Source organism: Delphinapterus leucas, chromosome 9, assembly GCF_059928025.1.
Source record: "Delphinapterus leucas isolate spDelLeu-1000000601 "Yukka" chromosome 9, BTC_Dleu_Yukka2, whole genome shotgun sequence".
In the NCBI taxonomy this organism is placed as follows: domain Eukaryota; kingdom Metazoa; phylum Chordata; class Mammalia; order Artiodactyla; family Monodontidae; genus Delphinapterus; species Delphinapterus leucas.
Window position 1 is genome coordinate 60,837,191 of NC_143137.1, and position 21,259 is coordinate 60,858,449.

A 21,259-nucleotide genomic window follows, 5' to 3' on the forward strand; every position below is an offset into this window, starting at 1 on the left:
CTAGTTGCAGCGAGCAGGGGCTGCTCTTCGTGCGGTGTGTGGGCTTCTCATCCTGGTGGCTTCTTTTTTTGCAGAGCACGGGCTCTAGGCATGGGGGCTTCATTAGTTGTGGCATGTGGGCTCAGTAGCTGTGGTGCACGGGCTTAGTTGCTCCGCGGCATGTGAGATCTTCCCGGACCAGCGATCGAACCCATGTCCCCTGCATCGGCAGGCGGACTCCCAACCACTGCGCCACCAGGGAAGCCCCAGAGTGAGCTCTTTAAATCACACATCTGAAGTTGTTACTCTCCTAACTAAAATGCTTAAACAGCTTTCCATGGGCTATGGAATAACGTTCGAATTATTTCATGTGGCACATATGATCTGGCCCTTGCCAATCTCTCCAGCTCTATAAACTTCAAGCCTCTTCATCCACCCTAAATTCATATTTATTGTTCACTGAAAGAGCATATGTGCTTTGAGTCACATCTAATATAGTCTGAAGGGAAAAGAAACCCTTATTATTCCATTTATATAACATTCTTGGAATGACAAAATTATAGAAATGGAGAATAGGGTTAGTGCTTGCCAGGGTTGAGGAGGGGGAAGGGGAAGGAGGGAAGTGGAGGCGCCTGTAAAATGACAAATGAAGGATCCTTCTCGCGATGCAAACATTTTGTAACTTGACGGCATCAAGGTGGGTGTGAAACTGTGCACCTCAGATTGGGACTTGAACCCACGGTCTTTTAATTAGAATCACTCACCTGGTGTTTGGACTTACTGAGACTTAGGTTCTTTGTGTCTCAGTGCAGAAGGAATTCAGTGAGAGGCAAAGTGATAGGAAAGAAGTAGATGTATTAATATAGGACGCTGTAAGAGATGCAAGCAGGCAGGCGAGAGAGCTCTGCCCTGAGGATTAAGTGGGCTACAATTTTATAGTCAAGGAAAGGGGGGAGGGGAAAAGACCGCCTTCTTCAAGTAGACATGAGGCTTATATCACTAGTTCCTCCTTCATATCAGGCAGGAGAGTGTCTGACCCTCTGAGGTCAAACTAGGATTATCATAGTGCTTATTCAAATCAGTAGAAGGGTGGTGACATTTTTCTTCCACCTAATGGCCTGGGGCATATCTTGTGCTTTTAGTTATGGCATTATAGTTAAGCAAGGCTGCTTCGTTCCATGATGTTGCTATTGCTATTTTTTGTTGTTGTTGTTGCGGTACGCGGGTTTCTCACTGTTGCGGCCTCTCCCGTTGCGGAGCACAGGCTCCGGACGCGCAGGCTCAGCGGCCATGGCCCACGGGCCCAGCCGCTCCGCGGCACGTGGGATCTTCCCGGACCGGGGCACGAACCCGTGTCCCCTGCATCGGCAGGCGGACTCTCAACCACTGCGCTACCAGGGAAGCCCCAACAGCTTTCTTGAGTGATCATTAACTTACAGTGGTCTCCCAAAGTTTCCTAGGTTTCCCTTTCTATCTATAGTTCCCTACTGGGACTTCTACAACTACCTGTGTAACTATCGTATGCTATCCCTATCAGATGTACTGGTTGTCATAATATAGTTTTGCAAGATGTTATCATTGGGGGAAACTGGATACAGGGTTAATGGGATCTCTCTTGCTCTCTCTGTATTATTTCTTACAACTGCATATGAACCTACAATTGTCTCAAAAGAAAAAGTTTAACGAAAAGATAACTGCCATAAATATTAAAATAAACATGTAGACTTGACTAAATAATTCGAAGATTATTGAAGACTAAATCTCAGCACCACTGTTTATTAGCAACAGCATCACTATTTATTAGGTACTGATGAGCTGTGTAGCCTTAACTTTCTCAAGCCTCAATTTTTCTCCTATGTGTAGTGGGGGACAATAATATTTTATAGCAAAACTTCCAAATTTTGATGTTCTGAGGCACCCTGGTATCCCAAATGCAGGGAAGAAAAATAATTTTCTTTTTATTCTTCTAGGTTCTTGGCTGACCCCCCACCCTTTTAATAAAAGGCATTAACAGAAGAAGTAGATTTTTAATTGTGTAAATTAAATTAATTAGGCACTTAAGTTAATTAAATTAGTTAATTTAATTTTAATTTAAAAATTAAATTGGAAATTAATTAATATATTTAATTAATTGGTCATGGGGGCCCCACAAAGATATGAGACTCAAAAGGCAGCCAGACATTGAGGCTTATATATCCTGAGCTAAATAAAGAAAGGGAGAGGGTTCTGGGGCTTCAGTGGCAGGGAGGCAATTCACAGGAAGGTGAGCAGAGAAAATGTTAGGTAAACAAAGGTAGCCCTGCTATGCAGGTAAGTCTCTTAGGTGAAAAAGTTATTTCTGGTAATAACTCTTCCTGGCACAGGCTCCCTTTCTAATGTAAATTTCCCTTACAAAACAGTAACTTCTACTCCATCTTCAGAGCTCCCTTGTGTGCAGTTTCTCAAAAAAATCAGCTCAAAATAATCCTTATCCCAAGGAGGCATGTTTTGGGTGGCACATTCTGCACTCATAACAAATGTATGACAAGGATGACAAGATCTTGGGTGTAACCTCTGGGTTGCTCTCCTTTGACTTTGGGCAGCCTCACCTGTTAACCCCTGAGGGCTGTGACAATTACCATTTAATTCACAGGAGAATTAAAAAGTATGTTACCTACTATTTTGTAAATGGATGTCTTTCTCAGAGGAAGATAATAATATCTTATATTTATTGGGCCTTTACCATGCATCAGGCACTTTATATGTACTATGGCGCCTTATCTCATCTAAACCTCACAATGATTTTGTCACAAAAAAGAAAAAGGCACAACCTAAAGTTGAGAATGATGTTTTATTTGGTGGCCTTACTGAGGACTATACCCTGGATACAGCCTCTCAGATAGCTCTTGTCAACTATAAATGGGCACTTGCCATCTACCTCTACAAGGATTAAATCATGCGCTGCTGAAGCTGCTGACCTTCAACACCCCCTGAAAGGAGCTCAGGGTGGAGCGCAGAAAGGAGGAAAAACTGGCAGAACAGGTCTTCAGATAGGTAGATATTTTCAGGAGACAATTTTATATGCCCAATTCTTGTATCTCCTCATATCTAGAAAAGCACTAAAATCCTTCATGGTTACGTCTCCTCCTTGTGACTAGTAGTAACCGTCACGAGACTAGCAGGAACCTGCAGAAATATGTGCTTGATTGCATGTACTCCCACTTCACCAAAATCACATGTATACTGACCTTCCCCCTATCTCTTTAGAGCAGTTTCTCAGAGCTGTTTAGGTACTGTATCCCAGGCTATAGTCCTGATTTTGCCCCAAATAAAACTTAAATCACAGCTCCCATGTTGTGCTTTTTTTTAAGTTGACACTGAGGAACTGTTTCAAAGAGGTAAGGTGGGAGCCATGATATCTAGGAATTTTTGCTGGAAAAAAAAAGTACAGTCGAACATCAAAGATTACTACTAATCACAAAAAAACAGACCTCTCAAGTTAATGATTTTAGTGCTTTTCTAAGTGTGGGAAGATACAAGAGTCTGGGCTCATTGAATTTATTCCTTTGATAGGCATCTTATCTATCTAGGGCCAGTATCCTGTTTTTCTCCATTCTGAATTCCCCTCAAGGCACACCATTGGGTGTGGCTGCAGTGGCTGATCTCTTGATAGCGGGCAACATTTGTTGTTTACTGAAATGGCAGGCAACTTTTTTTGGTCCACGATTTTTTTTTTTTTTTTTTGGTGGTACACTGGCCTCTCACTGCTGTGGCCTCTCCCGTTGCAGAGCACAGGCTCCAGACGCGCAGGCTCAGTGGCGATGGCTCACGGGCCCAGCCACTCCGCGGCACGTGGGATCTTCCCGGACCGGGGCACGAACCCGTGTCCCCTGCATCGGCAGGCGGACTCTCAACCACTGCGCCACCAGGGAAGCCCTGTCCACAATTTTATGAGCTAAATAGTATTATACGGAAAGAAACAAAGCTCAGTTTATGAACTTGCTCAATATCTCACAGTCAGTGAATGGTTATTAACCCAGGGGTTTTCTTGTCAGAGCACAAGTTCCTAATATGCAGTAATCTCATCTTGCTCGAGAACCTCCACATTCTGCAAAGTCTAGGACTCTGGTGAGTGAAAAGCTGGTCTTGATACTTTGTACAGGAGAGTCTAAATGGTGTGACACCGGGTAAGTCAGAGAGACCCACAAGGGTTTCATTTGTATTGTCAAATAAATACAGTGCAAACACCTATGTGAAGTAACACTTCAGTATTAGTAACTAGTTTTTGTATGAGGTCATTTTTCATATTCTTTGGGGAAGAAACTTAAGTAACCTCGGCTCTGGGACCTCTGTAAGGAAAGCAAGCTAGTGCTTTTTGCAGCCTCACAGCAGACAGAAACAAGTGTAAGTGGAAAGATAGAACTTGGAGAGAGGAAATTGGTGCTCTAGTGCTCCTTTACTCTTTTTTCCTAGCAGACAGAATTCGCTTTTTAAATAGAATGGGACCAGGGAGATGTGAACACTTTATAAATATTTAGTCAAAGCAGTTACCATTTCTTTCCATCCCTTTCAACAATCCTCAGTGCCTGAAAAACAGACTGGCAGTTTTTTACAAAATGACAGAGAATATTCTAGCTAAGTTAACAGACAGTCTACCAAAAGGGAGCCCTGCACAGCCTTAAAGTGATAATAGCTAAATAAAATATAATCATCAACTTAATGATGAGGACTCTCTTGAATTACCACATAACATTATGTGAACATTTTCCATATAATTAGTGGTTGCTTTGGATATAGAGTGACAAGTCAGCAGGCCTCTGATTTCCCGGTAGGTAGAAAACATATTGCCAGACAGATGTTTCACTAGCTCTCAGTGGTTTGATTCTCAATAGACTAGTTCCTTTCCTTTGCAGTGAATTCAGTGCAATCCACTTTAAAACAATGAATGATTACTGAGTACCTACTATGTGCAAGGCAATCTGTTAGGCCCGAGAAGAGAAACAAAAATGTCTCAGTACTTTCAACAAGACAATAAAGAGAAATGATATATGTGCATAGATTAAGATAATCTATGGTAGGAAAGATAAGTGAGCAAACACCTCTGGCCCAGGCGGAAAAGCTTTGCCTTACATTTGAGATGACACTAGAAGGTAGGCAAGATTCAAAAGACTTAGACAGGGGAAGGAATTTCCAAGAAAAGGAAAAGGGCCTATCAAGATATGAAGCAGGGCTTCCCTGGTGGCGCAGTGGTTGAGAGTCCACCTGCCGATGCAGGGGACACGGGTTTGTGCCCCGGTCTGGGAGGATCCCACATGCTGCGGAGCGGCTGGACCCGTGAGCTATGGCTGTTGGGCCTGTGCGTCCGGAGCCTGTGCTCCGCAACGGGAGAGGCCACAGCGGTGAGAGGCCCTCGTACCGCTAAAAAAAAAAAAAAAGATATGAAGCACTGGAGTGTTTCAGGGAAGGATGAGTATGGTTGACAGAAATTTAAGGGATCAGGGTCTAGTAGGGCTGGTCTCTCCAATACAGTAGCCATTAGCCACAGGTGGCTACTGAGCTCTTAAAATGTGGCTAGTCGGGAGACTTCCCTGGTGGTTCAGTGGATAAGATTCCATGCTCCCAACGCAGGGGGCCTGGGTTTGATCCCTGGTCGGAGAACTAGATCCTGCATGCCTGCCACAACTAAGACCTGGTGCAGCCTAAATAAAAAAATAAATTTTTTAAAATGTGGCTAGACCAAACAGAAATTTGCTGTAAATGTAAAACGCACACCAGATTTTGAAAACTTAATTTTTTAAAACATCTCATTAATATTTTTATATTATGTCAACTGAAAGAAAAACACACAATGTAAAAGTTGTGAGTTAAGTTTTATTCAGGGACCTTACTGAGGACTATAGTCTGGGAGACAGCCTCTCAGATAGCTCTGAGGAACTGCTCTAAAGAGATAAGGGAGGAGCCAGGATATATATGAAATTTTTGCTGGGAAAATCACATAGTCAAGCATCAAGAGATTACTGGTAATCACAAAGAACAGGCATCTCAAGTTATGATATTTGTGCTTTTCTATGTTTGGGAAGATGCAAGAATCTGGGGTCATTGGAAATTTTTCCTTATAATAACTTTTATTTTTAACATCTTTTTTGGAGTATAATTGCTTTACAATTGTGTGTTAGTTTCTGCTTTAAAACAAAGTGAATCAGCTAAACGTATACATATATCCCCATATCTCCTCCCTCTTGCATCTCTCTCCTACCCTCCCTATCCCACCCCTCTAGGTGGACACAAAGCACCGAGCTGATCTCCCTGTGCTCTGTGGCTGCATCCCACTAGCTATCTATTTTACATTTGGTAGTGTATATATGTCCATGCCACTCTCACTTCGTCCCAGCTTACCCTTCCCCTTCCCTGTGTCCTTAACTCCATTCTCTATGCCTGCGTCTTTATTCCTACCCTGCCCCTAGGTTCTTCAGAACCACTGTTTTTGGGGGCTTTTTTAGACTCCATATATATGTGTTAGCATACGGTATTTGTCTTCCTCTTTCTGACTTACTTCACTCTGTATGACAGACTCTAGGTCTATCCACCTCATTACAAATAGCTCAGTTTTGTTTCTTTTTATGGCTGAGTAATATTCCATTGTATATATGTCCCACATCTTCTTTATCCATTCATCTGTTGATGGACACTTAGGTTGCTTCCATGTCCTGGCTGTTGTAAATAGAGCTGCAATGAAAATTTTGGTACATGACTCTTTTTGAATTATGGTTTTCTCAGGGTATATGCCCAGTAGTGGGATTGCTGGGTCATATGGTAGTTCTATTTTTAGTTTTCTAAGGAACCTCCATACTGTTCTCCATAGTGGCTGCATCAATTTACATTCCCACCAACAGTGCAAGAGGGTTCCCTTTTCTCCACACCCTCTCCAGCATTTATTGTTTGTAGATTTTTTGAAGATGGCCATTCTGACCAGTGTGAAGTGATACCTCATTGTAGTTTTGATTTGCATTTCTCTAATGATTAGTGTTGTTGAGCATCCTTTCATGTGTTTGTTGGCAATCTGTATGTCTTCTTTGGAGAAATGTCTATTTAGGTCTTCTGACCATTTTTGGATTGGGTTGTTTGTTTTTTGATATTGAGCTGCATGAACTGCTTGTATATATTGTAGATTAATCCTTTGTTAGTTGCTTCATTTGCAAATATTTTCTTCCATTCTGAGGGTTGTCTTTTCGTCTTATTTATGGTTTGCTTTGCTGTGCAAAAGCGTTTAAGTTTCATTAGGTCCCATTTGTTTATTTTTGTTTTTATTTCCCTTTCTCTTCTTTGTTCGCACAGCTCCCGGGGTTCAGTTTTGGGTTTGGCCCCGCCTCTGCATGTAGGTCGCCTGAGGGCGTCTGTTCTTCGCCCAGACAGGACGGGGTTAAGGTAGCAGCTGATTAGGGCCTCTGGCTCACTCAGGCCGGGGGATGGGGTGGGGGGCGGAGGACAGGGAGAGTGGTGCAGAATGCAGGGAAAGCCTGCGGTGGCCGAGGCCAGCATGAGGTTGCAACAGCCTGAGGCACGCTATGTATTATCCTGGGGAAGTTGTCCCTGGATCACGGGACCCTGGCAGTGGTGGGCTGCACAGGCTCCCGGGAGGGGAGGTGTGGAGAGTGACCTGTGCTTGCACACAGGCTTCTTGGTGCCTGCAGCAGCAGCCTTAGCGTTTTCATGCCCGTCTCTGAGGTCCACGCTGATAGCCACGGCTTGCGCCCATCTCTGGAGCTCATTTAGGTGGTGCTCTGAATCCCGTCTCCTTGCGCGCCCACAACCAATGGTGTCTTGCCTCTTGGGCAGTTCCAGACCTTTTCCCGGACTCCCTCCCTGCTAGCTGTGGTGCACTAACCCCTTTCAGGCTTTGTTCACGCAGTCAACCCCAGCCCTCTCCCTGGGGTCTGACCTCTGAAGCCAGAGCCTCAGCTCCCAGCCCCGACCCGTCCTGGCACGTGAGCAGACAAGCCTCTTGGGCTGGTGAGTGCTGGTCGGCACCGATCCTCTGTGCAGGAATCTCTCCTCTTTGCCCTCTGCACCCCTGTTGCTGCGCTCTCCTCCGTGGCTCTGAAGCTTTCCCCCCCGCCCACCCCCACCCCCCCGTCTCCACTAGTGAAGGGGTTTCCTAGTGTGTGGAAACTTTTTCTCCTTCACATCTCCCTCCCCAAGGTGCAGGTCCCGTCCCTATTCTTTTTTTTTTTTTTTAACAGGAAATTTACTTGTTTATTATTATGGTCAGCTGTAGAGGAAAAGAAAAAGCTGAATGATTCTTTTGTCTCTGTTTTGTCTTTTTTCTTTTGCCCTACGCAGGTGCGTGGGGAGTTTCCTGCCTTTTGGGAAGTCTGAGGTCTTCTTCCAGAGTTCAGTAGGTGTTCTGTAGGAGTTGTTCCACAGGTAGATGTTTTTTTTTTTTTTTTTTTGCGGTACGCAGGCCTCTCACTGTTGTGGCCTCTCCCATTGCGGAGCACAGGCTCCAGATGCGCAGGCCCGGCGGCCATGGCTCACAGGCCTAGCCGCTCCGCGGCATGTGGGATCTTCCCGGACTGGGGCACAAACCCGTGTCCCCTGCATAGGCAGGTGGACTCTCAACCACTGCGCCACCAGGGAAGCCCTAGATGTATTTTTGATGTATTTGTGGGGAGGAAAGTGAGCTCCATGACTTACTCCTCCAACATCTTGAAGGTTGGTGCGTGGGATTATTTCTGAACTCTCTATTTTGTGTCTTTAATCTATATGTCTATCCTTATGCCTATGCCATGCTGTTTTTTTAAAAAAATTAATTTATTTATTTATTTATTTTTGGCTGAGTTGGGTCTTTGTTACTGCACACAGGATTTCTCTAGTTGTAGCGAGTGGGGGCTACTCTTTGTTGCAGTGCATGGGCTTCTCATTGCGGTGGCTTCTCTTATTGCAGACCGTGGGGTCTAGGTGTGTGGGCTTCAGTAGTTGTGGCTCTTGGGCTCTAGAGCGCAGGCTCAGTAGTCGTGGCACACAGGCTTAGTTGCTCCGCGGCATGTGGGATCTTCCCAGACCAGGGCTCAAACCCATGTCCCCTGCATTGGCAGGTGGACTCTTAATCACTGTGCCACGAGGGAAGCCCTGCCATGCTGTTTTGATTACTGTAGCTTTACAGTAAGTTTGAAATTTTTTAAAAAAATATTTTGATTAGTCTAGGTCCTTTGCATTTCTATATACATTTTAAGATTAGCTTGTCAATTTTTCAGAAAAAAAAACAGTAACTGGGATTTTGATTGGGGTTGTTTTGAATTTATAGATCAGTTTGGGGAGAATTGCAATTTTAGTGATATGAAGTCTTATATTCCATGAACATGCTGTATCTTTTCATTTATATTGATCTTTTAAATTTTAGATCTTTTACATTTTTTCAGCAATGTTATGTTGTTTTCATTGTATAGATATTGCATTTCTTTTGTTAAATTTATTCCTAAGTATTTTATTCTTTTTGATGCTATTATGACTATATTTGTTTTCTTAATTGCATTTCCAGGTTGTTGGTTGCTCGTATGTAGAAATACAATTGTGTTTTGTTTTGTTTTTTAACATCTTTATTGAAGTATAACACACAATTGATTTTTGTACGCTGATTTTTTTATCCTGTGGCACTGCTAAACTCACTTATTAGTTCTGATAGATTTTATAGGTTCATTGGGATTTTCTACGCATAACATTGTGTCATCTGTAACTACATACAATTGTACTTCTTTTTTTTCCAATCTGTATACTTTTACATTCCAATATATATGCTCTTACATTATTTTTCTTGCCTTGTTGCACTGGCTAGAACCTCTAGTACAATGTTGAATAGAAGTGATGTATTAGCCAAGGTTCTCCAGAGAAACAGAATGTGTGTGTGTGTGTGTGTGTGTGTATGTACATATGTTGACATATACAATTAACTATCACAAGTGGTTGGAGTAGATATCTTTGTCTCATTCCTGATCTTAGAGGAAAGGAATTCAGTCTTTCACATTAAGTATGATGTTAGCTGTAGGGTTTTCATAGAAGCCCTTTATCAAATTGAGGAGGTTTCCTTCTATTCCTAGTGTGTTAAAAGTTTTTAATCATAAATAAGTATTGGAATTTGTCAAATGCTTCTTCTGCTTCATTGGGATGATTTTTTTTCCATTTCTTCTGTTAATATAGTGTTACATTAATTGATTTTGAATGTTAAACCAACCTTGTATTCTCAGATACACCTCACTTGTTTATGGTGTATAATTCTTTTTATATTTTCCTGGGTTTTTGTTTATTTTGTTAGCATTTTATTAAAGATTTTTGTATCTGTGTTCATGAGCCTAGTTTTCTTTTCTTGTAGTGCCTTTATCTGGCTTTAGTATCAGGCTAATACTGACCTAGTAAAATGAATTGGGAACTAGTCCAGCCTCTTCTATTTCCTAAAAGAGTTTGTTTAATATTGGCATTATTTCTTCTTTCAATATTTGATAGAAATCACCAGTATAGCCATTTGGGCCTAGGTTTTTCTTTGTTGAAAATTTTTCCATTGCTCATTTAGTTTATTTATTTTTGCTCATTATAGGTCTATTCAGATTTTCTGTTTCTCCTTGGGTCAGATTGGTTCATTTATATCTTTCTATGAATTTGTCCATTTCATCCAAGAGATGAGATGCTGAGCACTTATGCCTAATAATTTGGCAGAGTCTCTTAAAGAAGAGCAGAGTCAGCTGTCTGGAGATGATTTTGTGTTGATGGTGGAGTCTAGCAATGGTGGAACATGGTGAATGGCCCCTATCTTGGTGGAATTTGAACTGCTACTTCAACGTTGTGAGGAGCTAAGGAGAGAGACAGTCATTAGGGGGTCACTCGTGTGGAGGGGTGTGTGTAGAAGCAATAACCCACATACAGCTTAAAGTGTTCTCTTTTGGACAGTAATTCCTTACTGTTGTCCTCAGTCGTCAATAAATATTTTTAAACCTTCAGCTTATTTTTAGCTGTACCTTGGAGAGTTGCCAAAGGGGCAAGGAGGAAAGTGGTGAAGAAGAATAAAAAGAAGGAGAAGGAAGAGGAGAAAGAGGAGGAGAGCAAGCCACAGAAGCAGAACATCAGAACCTACAAGAAGTCAAGAGGTAACTTCTGAGTCCCAATGCAGCAGCAGCTCAGAGTACAGCAGAGGGGACAAGCAACAGCCAGAGAGAATCTGGGGACCATGTAAACATTCCTCAGTGATTTCCAGGGATTACTTTGGGGAGGTAAACTCAGGAAAAAAAAAAAAAGGAATAGGTTAGAGTATGTCTCAGCAACAAATAAATCCAAAACTTTCCATGGCTTAAGGCCACAAGGGTCCTTATTGACTCACGCTACATTTTCACTGTGAGTCAGCAGGAGGGCTCTAACTCAAGTCACCCTCCCTCTGGGATTAAGGCTGAAAGAAAAAAAAAAAGGAATTCCTGGAATCTAAGAGATGAAGATTCTGTGCCTTTGAATTATAGATACTTTTTAAAAGGTGGCCTTATTTGATTGCCTCAGGCACATCAAGACTGGGGACATATTAGTTATACCTCCTTTTCCCAGTAATCATTATGTATATTCCCCAAGGCGTCAGTGGAGTCAGGGTATTAGCTGCTCCTTTCAAATGAAAAGTAATCAGATAAAATCACATCCCATAACAGTATGCTCTTTCCCAAGGTTAATAATTGCATCTTTAAGAGGACACCTGAGCTATCCAAGAGACATTGGTTATTACAAGGAAATAAATGTTTAATGAGTAGAATTTCAGACAGCAATGCAGATTGATAGAGACAAATCTTTGTTCTTTGGGGTGAAACTTTTGAATCCCTTAGATCGCACAAACAGATGATGCTATAACTTGCCTATTCATAAATAAGTCCTATCCTGAACCAGGAATGGTAGCTAGTCAGGCAAGACAAGGAGGTAGAAGAAGTGTTTAAACCCCATTAGCTCTGCACTTAAACCATCTACTCTTGTCCAATTATTTTACTATTAAATGCCTGTGCATCCACCCGAAATGAAAGCTTCAAAGAAATTAAATTAGTAGATTAATTCACAGACCTCAGGAGTAAAGACAGGTTATTTAAAATGGGATTTCCTTACTTTTTACCACCCTGCTTGGAGCCTAATTCATAGAGATTGACATCTAAGGCCACCTTGTATGAAATCACACGCCAAGGTAACTTACTTCCTAGGAAATGTGCCCTGATGTCTCATTGTGAGAGGGCATGTCTCATTGTGAGAGGGCACCTTACAGGTCAGGGTGATTTGAGCACTGAGGAAACAGAGCACAAGAACAGGACGTGGTTGGAAATATTTTGGTGAATTAATTGTATAATTCTTACTCCCTCCATACTTACCCTTTTCTTATCTTCTCCACCCCCAACCCTGCTCATAACAGGATCTGTGCTCCACTGTGTCCAAAGGGGCATGGAGAAAGGTGGACAGCCGAGCTCTGTGGAAGCTTGGAGACTTCTTGGATTTGTTTTCCTAGACACTTTTATCAACTGAGGAGATTAGGGCTTGAGGGAAAGGGGTAAGGCCAGGGTGAAAGAGAGACTGAGACTCTTCCCCTTGGCTTGAGGAAAGGAGAGAGCTGTGGTCTTGGAGGAGCAGGGCCATGGACTGAGGAGATGTTAAGGGCGCAGGGACGTAGCTGTTGCCAGGTCTTGATGGAAGAAGTCGTAGTCCCTGTGATTCGAGCCATAGCACCAAAAAGATTCCTGTGACCTAAAAGCAGAACAGAAGTAAAGAGAAGGCCCAGGCCTGAATTTACTGCCAGGTTAGCTTCATGGGGACACAGAATAAAAACTAAGTTAATATATTTTAAAAACAGAGATGAGATTTGTCACATAAATGCCTTTGGGGACTGAGGTTGATGCCAATGTACAGGTATATTCTTCTTTAAATGCAAACTGAAAGCTTGAGGCTTTGAGAGTGTAGTGAGTTTCTTACTACAAAATATATACATATATATATATATTTTTTGCGGTATGCAGGCCTCTCACTGTTGTGGCCTCTCCCGTTGCGGAGCACAGGCTCCAGACGCGCAGGCTCAGCGGCCATGGCTCACGGGCCCAGCCGCTCTGCGGCATGTGGGATCTTCCCGGACTGGGGCACGAACGGGCGTCCCCTGCATTGGCAGGCGGACTCTCAACCACTGCGACACCAGGGAAGCCCCTAGAAAATATTTTTAATTGAGGCAAGGAAAGGAAGAAGGTTACAATCAGAAAATTACTTTTAAGGCTACTGACCAGTCGACTAGAAGAGCAGTTTCACTGTAAGGTTTTTCTACCTTTGGGATAGGTAGTAGCCCTGCTGCTGTGACTGGAAGGACGCACAGAGGGAGCCTTCCCTGCGAGGGCGGGGAACATATCTCCACCACCTCCTGGCTGCTAATGAGTAGTTTATGTATTCTGTTCTTAATTTTAAGCTTTTAAGACCTAAGTTTCAATAAAAATAAAATAGAAATCATTTAAAAGATCTTCGCCATAGTGGATAGGATTTTCCCAACTTCCCGTTTCACTGCAAGTTCCCTCGGATCAGGGTACAGAGGTAGGAAGCCTCCTGAGGAAGGGTGCAGAGGTGGACTTCCCATCCCTGAGGCTGACATGAGGGTGTAGGGGGTGAGGAAGGGGCCAGGCCTTACCTAGGCCTCCCAGAACAGCGGCTTTGTAGCCGGAGCCCCGGACAGGGGTCACCATAGGAAAATCAAATGGTCCGTCCCCTGGAGAGCTGGCTCTGGTCATCTTCGCCATCTGTGAAAACCAAGGCCAATCAGTGTTAGAGAAGGAGGTGGCAACAACCAAGAGAAAGAGGGGCAGCCTTGGCCCAAGCAGAAGCATTCCTTCTGCCTCCTCAGCAGTCATGGAGCAGAAGTCATGGAGCAGGGGTGTGTGAGAGGGCAGCTCGCCTCTCTCCATTCCCAGCCACCACTCAGCCTGTGCTGGACGAGGAGAGGTGGTTTGAATATGGTATTGACGTTTTGCAAATTAAGATTTCCATTGCATAGGAGACTGAAATTTTATGAATGAACATGACTAAAATAAAAGAACTGGAATGAGATTGTTTGAATGACTGAAAACTTGTGGAGTGAGGTTGAGATATTGCTAAGTTATCCTGACTATTAACAAGTATGGGTGGGGAACAAGGGAAAGAGGAGGTGACTCAAGACCATACAGTTCAGGAAAATAATCTGAAAAAAAAAATATATATATATATAGAGAGAGAACTGAATCACTTTGCTGTATACCTGAAACTAATAACACAATATTGTAAATCAACTATACTTCAATTAAAAAAAGACAGTACAGTTCACAGCAGCTTTTGGAAAAAAAATTATATTTTGTTTATACACCAGTGAATTGTGCTTGCTTATTCAAAATGATTATGTTTAATTACTTTTTTTGTCTTTGGGCCGTTTTTCCAGTGGGCTGTTCTCTTTAACTATCGATTAATTAAGCGTTTTATATACCAAAGAAATTCATGCTTGGTCATACATTAGACAAATGTTTTTTTCCAGTATGTTACCTGTGTTATAATTTTTAATGAATTTTTTCCATAATTAAATTGTCATTATTTTCCTCTGTTGATTCTGATGTTGGTATCTCGCTAAGATACATTCCTCACCGTAAAAAATAGTAAAAAAATTGTTCACTTTTTTTCTAGTGCTTTCTTTTCAGGTTTATACATGCCATCTTAAGAAATGTGGACTAGCCTTTAAGAAAGAGTATCTGCTGTTGCTTTAACAACAATGAATCTTTTGTAACTTTCTCTTCTAGCACTTTTCCACTCCTGCTGGGGTGTTTTATTCACCGTCATTGAGGTCCTGACTTGCTATGGTCACTGACCTTTCTGGAACTATGACCAACAGGCTAATCGCTCTTATTTCTCACTTTGCCACATGCATACTGATTCGTACTCTACATATGTAACCTTCTTACAAATACCCTGAATCTCTGTTCAAGAAGCAGCTTGGTCAGAAAGCCCATGGTATCCTTATCCCTCCTGCTACAGAGGGTTTGATGTTAGGAATTCAGTCAGTTACTAAAATTCAAGGTCAGCAACAGCCTATGTGGATTAGAACATAACCCTTTCTCATGTTTCTTGGGCTTATACTTGAGTTATATTTTCAATGCTATTTGGAAGATAAAGCAAAACCTTTACATCTCACTTTCTAGAATTTCTATCACTTGCTAGATAGGGATTATATTGTTGAGAGTCAGCAGTGTTTATTCTAAGATGGAAGGAATTCGTATTAACATAAATAGGGTGTATTATGTCTTTCATCAGAGGATTCTTTTTAGGTTTTTGCCAACTTGATCCACCTGTCTCTTAGGATTTCTGCGTAGGCTAAAGGATAACGTACTAAAGCCCTGTATAAGCCTCCCTAAGAAAAACGTATAAGCCTCCCTAAGAAAAACGTATAGCTATATTATGGTTAGTGTCTACTAAAGGTTTTTTTTTTCTATTATGAATTCACTCTTTCAATCAACCGATCTTCATTGAGTGTCTATGACTTAGTTCGGGATTCTATAGCAAGTTACTATCAACTGGATGTTGAAACAACAAACATTTATTTCTCACAGCTCTGGAGGCTAGTAGTCTGAGATCAGGGTGCCAGTGTGGTGGGGTTCTAGTGAGAGACTGCTTCTGGTTTGCAGACTGCTGTCTTCTTGTGATATCCTCGCCTGGCAGAAAGAGGGTGAGAGAGCTCTCTGGGGTCCCTTTTATAAGGGCACCAATGCCATTCACGAGAGCCTCTCCCTCATGACCTAATTCCCTCTGTTGGAGAGGAAGAAATTTTCTTCTACCCTTCTAGGTTCTTCTGGCTGGTCTAAGAATTAAATGACATGAGACAGATAAACAGGAAAAAAATCAACAAAGTTTAATAACATATATATGGGAGAGACCCAGGAAAACTAAGGAATTTGCCAATATGGTTGAAGCCCTCACCTTACGTACCACCTTCAGCTAAAGACAAAGAGGGTGTTGGGAGTAGTGGTTTGGGGCTTCAAAGGGGAGGAAGGCAATTCATATGGAGAGGGAAAAGCAAATGTTTGGTAAACAGGCGTTTGCTGGGCCCTGCAGAGACAATGGGACACAGAGAGGAACTTTAATAAACAGACTTTGCTAGGTTCCTCCCTGTTCACTCACCTAGTTCATACTAGAGTTATCTATGGTGATAACTCCCTTTCTGGAACAAGTCCTCGATCTACAGGTGATAGCAGTTAGGGGGAAAGTCAAAGTTTCTTTCTGATACTTTTGGGCTTTGCTTATTTTCAGCTCGAAATAATCCACGTGCCGAAGAGATATTTTAGGGTGGCAAATTTCGTTCCCCTCTACCTCTGAAAGGCCTCACTTCCTAATAGCATTACACTGGGCATTAGGGCTTTACCATATGAATTTGGTAGGGAGACACTAATATTCAGTTCATTGCAACTTACTATATAACCAGGCACTGGGGATAAAGTAGTGCTGAACAAAACAAAATCCCCGCTTTCATGGAGTAAACATTATCATGGAGAAGACAGGTAAATAAAAAAATAAGTAAATCAATATATACCATAATATTAGGTAGTGATAAGTGCTATGAAAATAAAATAAGGCAGATTAAGAGGATGAAGAATGATAAGATCAGCCAGCAGGAACGATCACTTGGAAGAGACAGCGTTGGAGCAGAAACCTGAATCACCTGGGGAGACGAGCAATGTGGAAATCTGAGGGCAAAGAGCTCCAGGAATAGGGAACCGCAGGAGTAAAGGCTTTGTGGTAGGAATATGCTTGGTGTATGTAAGAAACAGCAAGCAGGTCAGCATAGCTGGAGAAGCACGAGTGAGGGAAAGAATAGAGGTGCAGTTAGAGAAGATAATGTATATCCAATAAGCCATTGGCTAGCTTTGAGCAAAAGGGCATAATCTGATTTACATTTTAGAAGTCTCACTCTGGCTGCAGTGTGAAAAATCAACTATAGAAGAGAAGGAATGAAGCAAAGTGTAGGAGCCTGGGTTCTTCAGAGAAACAACCAATAGAAGGAGTGAATGAATGAGTGAAGTTATTTATTTGTTCGTTTGTTTGGAATTGGCTCACATGGATATGGAAGCTGAGAAGTCCCATGATTTGCAGTAACAAGCTGGAGATCCCAAGTCCAAGTCCGAAGTCAGGAGAAGACCAGAGTCCCATCCTGAAGACAGGCTGAGACAGCAGATTCTCTCTTGCTCGGGCGTTTTTGTTCTCTTCAGGCCTCCAATGGATTGCGTGAGGCCCACTCGCAATGGGGAGGGAAATCTGCTGTGTTCAGTCTACCAACTCAAACGTTAATCTCATCCAGAACATGTTTAACCAAATATCTGGGTACCCCGTGACCTAGTCAAGTGGACACACAGAATTAATCATCACACAAGGAGAGCGGTTAAGGGACGGTTGCATATACCTGCTGAGAGATGGTATGAGAGTGGCTTGGACCAGGAATGTGGCACTGAACTTGGTGAGAGGTGGTCAGATTCCAGATGCAGTTTGAAGGTCTGGCATTGGGGTGGGAGGAGTTGAGGATGACACTGGGGCTTTGGGCATGAACATGTGAACGGTGCTGTGACTCTGCAGATGGAGAACACGGGAGAAATCAGTTTGGGTGCCTGAATACAAAATTTGGCTTTGGACCTGTTAGTATTGAGAGACCTGTGAAACATCTAAGGGGAGATTTCAGGCACAGATAGAAGAGACCAGAAGATAGAGGACAGGGCGTCTTTAGCATATAAAGAGTTTATAAAGTCAGGGGCTGGATGAGACCTCCAGGGAGAAGGCTAGGTTGAGAAGCCATCGAGGCCTGAGCCCTGGGTCCACTCAGTGTCAGAGGTCAGGAAGGGAAAGAGGACCTAGCCAAGGACACTAAGAAGAAACCGGGATATGGTTTCCTGGAAGCCAAAGGAAAAATAGGTGCTTAGTAAGGAGGGAGTGATCAAGTGTTGGAAAAGCTGAAAGTGATTAAGTAAAATGAGGCCTGAGGGTTTTCCACAGGATTTGGCTTCCTCCTCCGTGTTTCATCCCATGTGATAGAATAGGATCGATCCCTGGTGGCACCGAGAACCCACCCTCCCCGTGAGGGAGACTGCTAGCTTCCTGTGGAAGAGGTTTTCTCCTTCCTTACTGACAGAACCCCAGTTTTATCTAGGGTGGTGATGTGTCTACCTCCTCTGAAGCTAGAAGTAATTATGGCACAGTTCTAGCCAATTAAGGGCAAATAGAAGGCATGGAATGGTGATTTTTAGAAAGTTCTTTAGAGTGGACTAACTTAGCTGGCTTGAGTGCCTGTTTCCCTTAGTGCATCGCTCCCTGCCTGACACACGGATATAATGGCTGGAAATCTGGGAGTCATCCTGACAACAAAAGGACAGCAGACAACCCCTAAGGAAGGTGGATAGAGAAGCTGGAAGGAGCCCGGATGGCTCAGTGACATTATGGGGCCTCCACACCAGGCTTGGACTATTTACCTCTTTATTTCTTTTTTTTTTTTTTTTTTTTTTTTCTGCGGTACGCGGGCCTCTCACTGTTGTGGCCTCCCCCATTGTGGAGCACAGGCTCCGGACGCGCAGACTCAGCGGCCATGGCTCACGGGCCCATTCGCTCCGCGGCATGTGGGATCTTCCCGGACCGGGGCACGAACCCGCGTGCCCTGCATCGGCAGGCCGACTCAATCACTGTGCCACCAGGGAAGCCCTTTATTTCTTTTTTTGTGGAAATATATATAAAATCTATATATTTTAAATTAATTGTTTTCTGTTACTTGACAACTAAACCTAAGTGATACACTAGTTGTGCAGTCTTCACCTTGGCTCTTCCTTCCAGAGCAGCCCTTATCACCGCACGCGGTGGGAATGATGTGGGGCTGGAGACAGGTTCTAGGACCATCTCTGCTAGTCCTATATAATGGTATGCCTTTGGCCAGATGACTGGAGCTATCTTCATACTTTGCTTTCTTCATCTGTAAAATGCTCCTACTCCTGTCCTTCCCTTATGACCTGATTTTTTCTTCAGTTATCAGTGAGCTGCTTTGGTTATGCTGCTCGTAGTAAATGTGAATGAAGTACATCTCTGGGACCCGGATTAGATCAAGGCTGTGGGAAAGAATTCATGGGCCCCAATAAAAATCAACTCTTACAGAGCTTTAGCTACTAAATAGAAAGCTTCTTGTCTTTTAGGGGCTTGAAAACCAAGCCCAGGAAAGCAAGAAAATCAATAGCAAAAATTTCAGGTGTAAGTGAAAACACCTGATTCATTTAAAGGTCTAGATTTGCATTACCAAGTCAAAACACCTGTGTCAAAGAGCAGGGGGATTTGCGCAAGCGCCAGCACAGGTTTACAGAAGACTTTCATAATAACTGCTAGAGAAGCTGGCCAAACCCCCCGTCCGCCAGGGACTGGCCAGGTTCATAGGTCGACCTCGATTCGAACTGGCTTCCTGCTCAAGACTGCTCCTTGTTCAGGTCAGTGGGGCTGACTTGAGAACCCTAGCGTCGGAAGAGTGTGTGTGTGTTGTGTGTACGTGTGTAGGACTGCGGGTGGGGCAAAGGGGACTTGAGAAACCCAAGAGCGGAAAGGGGAATCGTGTCCCCTCTCAAAGAGAGTGATTTTCAAAATGTCGTCTACAAACACTGATAGTTAGACCTAAAATGTCGGCTGACATTGTGTCGGTTCTGAGCGGTGTCCACCGGGGTCGAGTTTTTCTCTCGTTGGAAACTCTTGAATGTAATTTGAGAGGCAGAGGAAGGAACGGCCCCGGGCTGAACTGCTAAAGTCGGCGTTGATGCTTATGTTTACATAGCTCAGGACAGATTACAGCCTCTGTGCCACTCCGGCTTCATAGTTACCCTGTGAGGCAGGTTGGGCAGGTTCAGGGCTATTATTTGATCCAACCTTATTACTCTTAACGCTTGTGGAGGAGGAAGCCTCCCGGACAAGTCAGACGAGGCTAAGCCCTTAAAGCTGGCTGCCAGCTTGTGTGGGAGAGGAATAGTGCGGGGCCTCCGTCAGTCTCGCTGGCAGCCCTGGGCTTCCTTGGGCTTCCCTTGGATTCTGTTCACCACTTGCTTCAGGCGTTTTGTTTTTAAAGATGATTTTGTACCTCATCAGGCTTGTTCACGTTGTTAGGGTAGGAGTGGTGGCCCCTTGGGACTTTCTATATCTGGCAAAGGGGAGTCCCCCGGTTCTGCTTCAGTCCCAGGCAGGATCCTCCTCTGTGTGTTTAATGGCAGGGAACTGGGACACCTTTTTGTGTTACCCTTACCAGAGCTGTTTACATTTGAAAAAAGGAGGACCCAGGAGGCAATGTCTTAGCTGACAGGCAAGCTTGTAATGCTAATAGAAGAATTTTACACAGGACATCAATTACAACTAAATTAAAAAAAAAAAAAGATGACACTGGCAAGTAGATGGAATGGATATTTTAGGGTCAGAGACCACTTGCCAGTCCCTTCACATGATGGCACCTTGGAACCTGCTCCCTCTATGCTCAAAGCCTGCACCAGCTGTTGCTGCCTCTTCTGGTCCCTCAATTGGATAAGATAATAAGAAAAGGGCCTAGAGCCAACCAGAGAGACAGAGGGATGGGCCCCGTCCCAGGGATGAAGAGTGAGGTGGTAATGCTTCAGAATGCCTTCAACAAAGCATAGCCCTGATGGTCCCTCTCCTCCCATCCTTTCCCCACCCTCGAACTGAGAATTCTTTCATCCATCCATTCAACTTAGACAAATTTATTGGAGCGCCTGTTATGCACAGGACACTGCGATACAGTGAGCAAAGCAGGCAAGGCCTGTGCCCCTAGAAGAGATAATACGAGTAAACAAACCTTGTGAGGAGGTTGGCGAAGGTAATAAAAAGGCAGTGGCGGGGGGAGAGCGACTACACAGGGAGGTCAGGGAGGGTCACGTGAGCTGAACCCTGGGAGATGAAGCCGGGACCAGCCTTGCAAACGGCTGGAGGAAGAACCTTCGAGGTTGCGGAACAGCCAGAAAAGATCCTCTGAGATGGGAAAGAACTCTGTCTGTGGAGGGACAGAAAGGCTGCCAGTGGGCCGGAGGGCATGGGATGTGACCAGGAGGAAACGTGAACGTCTCCACTAGGCAGGCGGGAGTCGGTGCCGGCTAGGCCCTGGTATGTGGGTTGTGAGAACCCACTGAGTGATTCCTTGCAGGAGAGCGGCTGGGTAGGATTTATATGAACAAAGGCCACCGTGCCAGCCCTGGGAGAAGGCACTGTGTGCTGGAGCTGGAGGGGAGAGAGTGGAGAG

At 43.7% G+C, this 21,259-nt stretch overlaps 1 protein-coding gene across 2 annotated transcripts in view; it reads left to right on the forward strand.

The window, feature by feature from the left end:
* The window catches only part of C1GALT1 (core 1 synthase, glycoprotein-N-acetylgalactosamine 3-beta-galactosyltransferase 1), a 144,215-nt gene that overhangs the window by 69,406 nt on the left and 53,550 nt on the right, over positions 1-21,259 (forward strand). For both annotated transcript variants that reach the window (XR_016394213.1, XM_089917042.1), the window contains one exon: positions 1-21,259. This exon is cut by the window's left edge and continues 22,815 nt beyond it; it is cut by the window's right edge and continues 53,550 nt beyond it. The gene's annotated coding sequence lies outside the window, so the exon portion shown is untranslated.